The sequence below is a fragment of the Punica granatum genome, chromosome 1 (assembly GCF_007655135.1).
Source record: "Punica granatum isolate Tunisia-2019 chromosome 1, ASM765513v2, whole genome shotgun sequence".
Lineage (NCBI taxonomy): Eukaryota > Viridiplantae > Streptophyta > Magnoliopsida > Myrtales > Lythraceae > Punica > Punica granatum.
Window position 1 is genome coordinate 25,320,027 of NC_045127.1, and position 6,750 is coordinate 25,326,776.

The following is a 6,750-nucleotide window of genomic DNA, read 5'->3' on the forward strand; positions in this document are numbered from 1 at the left end:
GTTTTTATTCACAGCAGCTCGAAGTAAAGAAGAGAGAGTACGATTTACCACTTCAGTTTGGCCATTAGTTTGGGGATGACAAGCCATGCTGAACAGTAATTTAGTGCCAAACTTCGCCCATAAGGTCTTCCAAAAGTAACTCAGGAAGTTAGGACCCCAGTCAGACACAATGCTCATAGGAATACCATGCATCCTCACCACTACTTTGAAGAACATATCAACAACATGGGAGGCATCATCAGACTTATGACATAGAATGAAATGAGCCATCTTAGAGAAGCGATCAACCACTACCAGAATCGAGTCTTTGCCCCTCTGAGTCCTCGGTAAGCCAAGTACGAAATCTATGCTCAGATCAATCCATGGCTGGTCCGGTACTGGCAGAGGCATATATAGGCCATGGGGAGCCTCCTTGCTTTTTGCCTTCTTGCAAGTAATACACCGTTCAATAATCCAGTGCACATCCCAAATCATTTTTGGCCAGTAAAAATGCTCCTTGACTATCTCAAGAGTCTTTTTCTCTCCAAAATTGCTAGTTAAACACCCAGCATGGGCCTCCCACACTAATAACTCATGAACAAATCCACTCGGAGCACAAAGCTTGCCAAGCTTATACAAGTATCCATCATGCGGACAATACCCATCAACAGCACCCTTATTGCAAGCCAAAATGAATTGGAGAAAAATAGGGATCTTCCACATACTGATTCCTAATCAGCTCAAACCCTAGCAGCTTAACATTCATGAGTGAAATCAATGCATATCTCCAAGTATCTACTCATGGCATGCCTTCGATTCAGCTTATTATGTCCCTTCAAATACTTCAGAGACTCGTGATCGGTGTGAATGACGAACTCTTTGGGGAGTAAGTAGTATTCCCACATTTCAAACGCCCGGATCAGAGCATAAAACTCTTTATCATACGTCAAATAGTTCAGGCTTGCACCTCTTAACTTCTCACTGAAATATGCTATTGGGCGTTTGTCTTGCATAAGAATAGCTCCTACCCCAACTCCCGAAACATCACATTCGATCTCAAACGTCTTGGAAAAGTCAGGTAGGGCTAAGATAGGAGCTGCACACAGCTTCTCCTTAATGATCTCAAAACTTCGTTGGGCTGATTCACTCCACTTTAACTCGGTACCCTTTCTTCATACATTCAGTTAATGGAGCAAGTATAATGCTAAAATTCCTTACAAATCTCCTATAAAAGGAAGCCAAGCCATGGAAACTCCTCACCTCTGATGCAGTAGTAGGAGTGGGCCACTCTCGAATGGCCTTGACCTTTTCTTCATCAACCTCGACACCCTGCTAAGAGATAACAAAGCCAAGAAAGACGACTTTGTCCTGGCAGAATCGACACTTCTTCATATTGCCATATAATTTCCTTCGTCTCAAAATTTCAAAAACTCTCCTAAGATGCTCAGCATGCTCCACAAGGGTCTTGCTGTAGACCAAAATGTCGTCAAAGTAGACAACAACAAAATGACCAATGAATTCCCGCAAGACATGGTTCATCAACCTCATAAAGGTGATAAGAGCATTGGACAGTCCGAACGGCATAACCATCCACTCATATAGACCATGCTTGGTCTTGAAGGCTGTCTTCCACTCGTCTCCATCCTTCATGCGGATTTGATGGTATCCACTTTTGAGATCGATCTTTGAAAACACCTTCGAGCCATTCAACTCGTCAAGCATCTCATCTAGTCGAGGAATGGGATAACGATATTTTACACTGTCGACACACATTCTCATGGATCCATCCTTCTTGGGCACCAGAAGAGCTGGTACAGAACATGGGCTTATGGACTCCCGTAGATAGCCCTTTCTCAAGCAATTCATTCACTTGCCATTGTAGCTCCTTCGCCTCATCCGAATTGCACCGATATGCTGGTCGATTAGGCAAAGCAGCTCCAGGAACAAGATCGATTTAATGCTCAATCCCCCTAATCGGAGGCAACACTTCTGGCTACTCCTCAGGAAATACATCAATGAACTCCTTTAAGAGAGCCATGAACCGAGGCAGAAGAGAAACCTACTCTTCAGGTGTGGCTTCCTTCATGAACAGAATGAGAACTAAGTTGAAGTTCAACAAAGTCCTCTCAAGCTCTCCAAAAGTCATCACCAAGCTTTCTTTCTTCGAGCCATTGACACTCGCACTCTAGTCCTTCTGCACTTGCTGTGGACTGAGCGGTGTTAGGACAATGCTCTTCCCTTCTTTGGTGATTGAATAAGTATTCCTATATCCATCGTGCAAAGCCCTCCTATTGTACTACCACGATCTTCCCAACAGAAGATGACTTGCACTCATCGGAACCATGTCACATAATACTTCATCTTTATACATCTTCCCAGTTGAGAATAGAATACGAACTTGCTGAGTGACTCATACCTCGCCATGATCATTTAGCCATCTCAACTTATAAGGGCATTAATGTTTTGTAGTAGCCAAATTCAACTTCTCCACCAAAGTAGTAGAAGCAACATTGGTGCAACTCCCACTATAAATAATAACTCCGCACACCTTATGTTGGATGGTGCATCGAGTTCGGAAGAGATTCTCCCGCTGTTCTTCTTCCAGCTTTGCTTCAGAACTCAAGACTTGACGAATTATGAACATCTCACCCTCATCGGCAAACTCTACATTCTCTCTCTGCGCACCTCCAGAAACCTCCTCATCCACCCCTTCATCTTCACTCTCAATCTCTTGAGTGCTCTGGATGGTCATCACCAGCCGATTTGGACATTCAGAAGCTATGTGTCCGAGTCCAAGACATTTGAAGCACTTGATGTCTCAGCTCTGAACAGGGCGTGGCGGATCAATGTGCTTCTCATTTCCCTTTGTCGCCTCAGCTTGAGGCCTATGAGCGCCCCCTACTTCATTTTGTTGTGCATTCCACTTCGAAATAGACCCTTTATTGACCGAACTAGCAGTCACTGGTTTAGAGTTAAACACCCACGATGCATTGAGTTTGCCGCATTTTCGCTACTTTTCCACCTTACTGGCCAGCTTAATCACATCTTCCAAAAACACATAGGGTTGCAACTCCACAACATCCGCAATTTCCTTGTTCAAGCCACCAATAAATGGAGCAATGGTATGCTCTCATGGCTCATTCAGTTTGCATCTCATTGACAACATTTTGAACTTCATAACATAATCTTCAACAGACATACCTCCTTGACGATTACTCTGTAGTTTAAGGAACAGGTCTTGCTTGTAGTACTCAGGCAAGAATCGTCTATGCATGAGGCGCTTCATCTCCCACCAATTACGAATCATATCTTCCCGATCTCGTCTTCGCTGCGCCTTTATGTTTTCCTGCCACAAATTCTCATAATCGGTGAACTCTAAGGCAACAAGCTGACACTTTTGGGCTTTGGAGTACTCATAGTATTCGAACACTTTATCGACACGCTGGACCCACTCGAGGTACTCTTCAGTGGAACTCGTGCCTTTGAATTGCAGAATCTTCAGCTTGAGGTTGTTACCGACACCCCTTTGCTTCTATCGTGGAACCGGTTGCTCTTCTTCTTTAGGAAGTTCATCCTCTCGATCAGCTTCATCTTCCACTTGAACATTCCGTCTAGGAACTCGATGTGCACGTGGTGGAAAAGCACGCACCAAGGCCATTCGCTCAACAACTTGGGTCAATTGATCGAGCTGTGCAGAAAGCTCATCTTGCCTCTGCTGGAACCTAAGGAACTGGGCTTGGTCGAGTGTGAGTCCCCTCGGAACCTCACGGACGTTTTCCTCATCCATTGCGTTTCTTAGAAAGATTCCTCACTAAACACTCGTGTTTACACTCCCTCATGTGTTTCAATCGGCCAACAAGAACATAACTTTCGCTCTTATACCAAATGATGGGCTCACGAACCAGAACTGGGTAAGAAAGTAGGGTGAAGGGTAGAACCAACAAAACTCACTCGATAAGATGACTCGCCACGAGTAAGAAAAGTCGGGTTGATTCGCCACGCTCAAGGATGAACGATAAGAATCGGGATTTTCGCCACTAAACAAAGAACTTGTTCAGATAAGAAAAGAGAGGAAACACTCTAGGCAATTTCATTCAAAATATTCATCAAATTCGTATTTTTTTGAGATCTCCTCATAGCATATATATATAGAGAGAAGACACTTCCCTTGACTATAGAATAGGAAACTGACATCTAATATTCTCCAGATTACTTTTCTAAAATGGAATAAAGAAATAATTTGAAATAGGAAACATAAGACTTCTAACTCAAGCTAATATAGGAAATAATATCTAATTAAGAGAAACTATATTATAGCAATAATATCTTCTTGAGGCAGCCAGAGTCTTCTAGAATATGGGTCGTCACTTTGGGCTGGACTGCTCGTCATATTTCCACACACTTCAGTATAGTAATGGGCCCGAGGCGAGTTACAACAAGCTTCTTGGCCATGGAACGTGTGACAGGACCTGAACTAGATCTCGCCTCGTCCTGGACTGCATTCTCGAGCACATCAATAAGTCTCATAAAAGTGCTCAGAGCATTAGTCAAACCAAATGGCATAACTAACCATTCATACAAACCATATTTTGTTTTAAAGGCAGTTTTCCATTCATCTCATTCTTTCATTCTAATCTGATGATAACCACTTTTTAAATCAATTTTAGAAAATACACAAGGGCCATGCAACTCATCTAACATATCATCTAAGCGAGGAATATGATGACGATACTTTACCGTTATGTTTTTGATTGCTCGGCAATCAACGCACATTCTCTACGTCCCATCCTTCTTAGATACAAGTATAACCGTAACGGCACATGGGCTCATAGTCGACGTTGATTCATCATTTTTAACGTCTCTAACTCAAAACCGAACATGAAACTTTGGTTTCATTTGGCTCCTTTATGGAAGATGTTTAAATTCCAAAATATAGATATAAATAAGAATAAGACGTGAATGAAATAAATAAAAAAATTCAACCCATAATATCTATGTCAGCCTTTCTCTTTGAATGAATGCTTTCTAGACAATCCCTCTAGAATAAGGAATAGGGTATTCTAACAATATTCCTAGTTACTTCGTTCTCTATTTCTATTTGAAATAGTCATTTCAAATAATCCTTAGGAAAAGTATTTCCACCGAGCTAAAAAAATACGTCGATGTTTCTAGTAAACTAAAGACATTCTTTAATAGCTATTTTGCTTCCATCTTTACTATATAAACCAAAAATTGAAGATTTAGTTACGATTAGAAATAAACTTTTCTATCTTTATCCATGGATTTTTTATTCATACTTATTTAACTGGAAATGGAAGTATTGATCCAATTCAAACAAAAAATTATGTTTCGCAATCCCTCACGTACCCTTTCTCCAACAACTCGCTTACCTGCCGTTGAAGCTCCTTTGTCTCCTTAGGATTGCTCCTATAGGCTGGTCGGTTTGGAATTGTCGCCTTGGGAATAAAATCAATTTGATGTTCAATCCTTCGGATTGGAGGTAACCCATGTGGTGTTTCCTCGGGAAAGACATCTTCTTACTCTTGCAAAAGAGAAATCATAGAACTAAGCAAAGCGAGGTCAAGTTCGTCAGTATTAAAAAATGCCTCTTTATACAAAAGTACAATCATCGGATGATTTGAAAATATTGCTTGCTTAATTTCTCCCATTTTTGCATAAAAATTCTTTTGTTTTTTCTCTGATTTTCTCTCAATGGCCGAATTTTGATTTTCTTTTTCTCTCAATGACCGAATTTTGATTTTCTTTTTCTCTCTCATTTTTCTCGGCCTCTCTCTAATATTCACTCTTTTTCTTTTGTTCACTCTCTTTCTTTTGATCACTCTCTTTTTGCAATCTCACTTGATCCTCATAAACTTGTTGCGGTGTCAATGGTACAAGAGTGATTGATCGTTGATTAAGTACAAATGAATATTTATTTGTAAAGCCATCATACTTCACATGCCTATCAAACTGCCATGGACGCCCTAGCAACAAGTGTCCTGCTTGCATCAGTACTACATCACACAACACTTCATCTTCGTATTTGTTGATTCAAAATGCAACTAACACCTGCCTATTCACCCTTATCTCAACACTATTATTTAACCATTGCAACTTGTACGGCCTAGGGTGCTTCAACATGGGCAGTCCAATTTTTTCACCATTATTGTACTTGTGACATTGGTACAATACCACCATCAATAATCACACTACATACATTGTCTTTAATGTAGCACCTAGTGTGAAAGATGCTCCCCCCTGTATCTCTTCAACTTCTTTTATTTGCAAGCTCAATGCTCTCCTTGCCACCAATGTCAATGCATCAGGGGCTAAATATTCCTCTTCGGAAATGTCCTCCAATGGGGGCATGTCATCGGTGTCGAAATCTTCGTTGTCGGTCACAATTTCATCATTGTCTTGCATCACCATGACCCGCTTGTTTGAGCATTGACTTGCTATGTGTCCCCTGCCTTGGCATTTAAAACACTTAATGTCACGATTCCTAGAGGTAGAAGTGTCGGTTTTACCTTGAGGAAAGTGGCTGGTTGCTTCTTGCTTTTGCTCGGTTTTCGACTTTGACGTGGATTACTTCTCATCTTTCTTCCACCGATTCAGTTTTCAAGTGGATGTGCTTGGACTTTGGCTTGCACGTGTATTGCCTCTCCTCTTGAACTGGTTCTCAATCTTGATGGCCATGTGCGCCATATCCTCCAACTCCACATAATGTTGTAATTCCACTGCATTTTGAATTTCTCGGTTTAATCCAGCCAA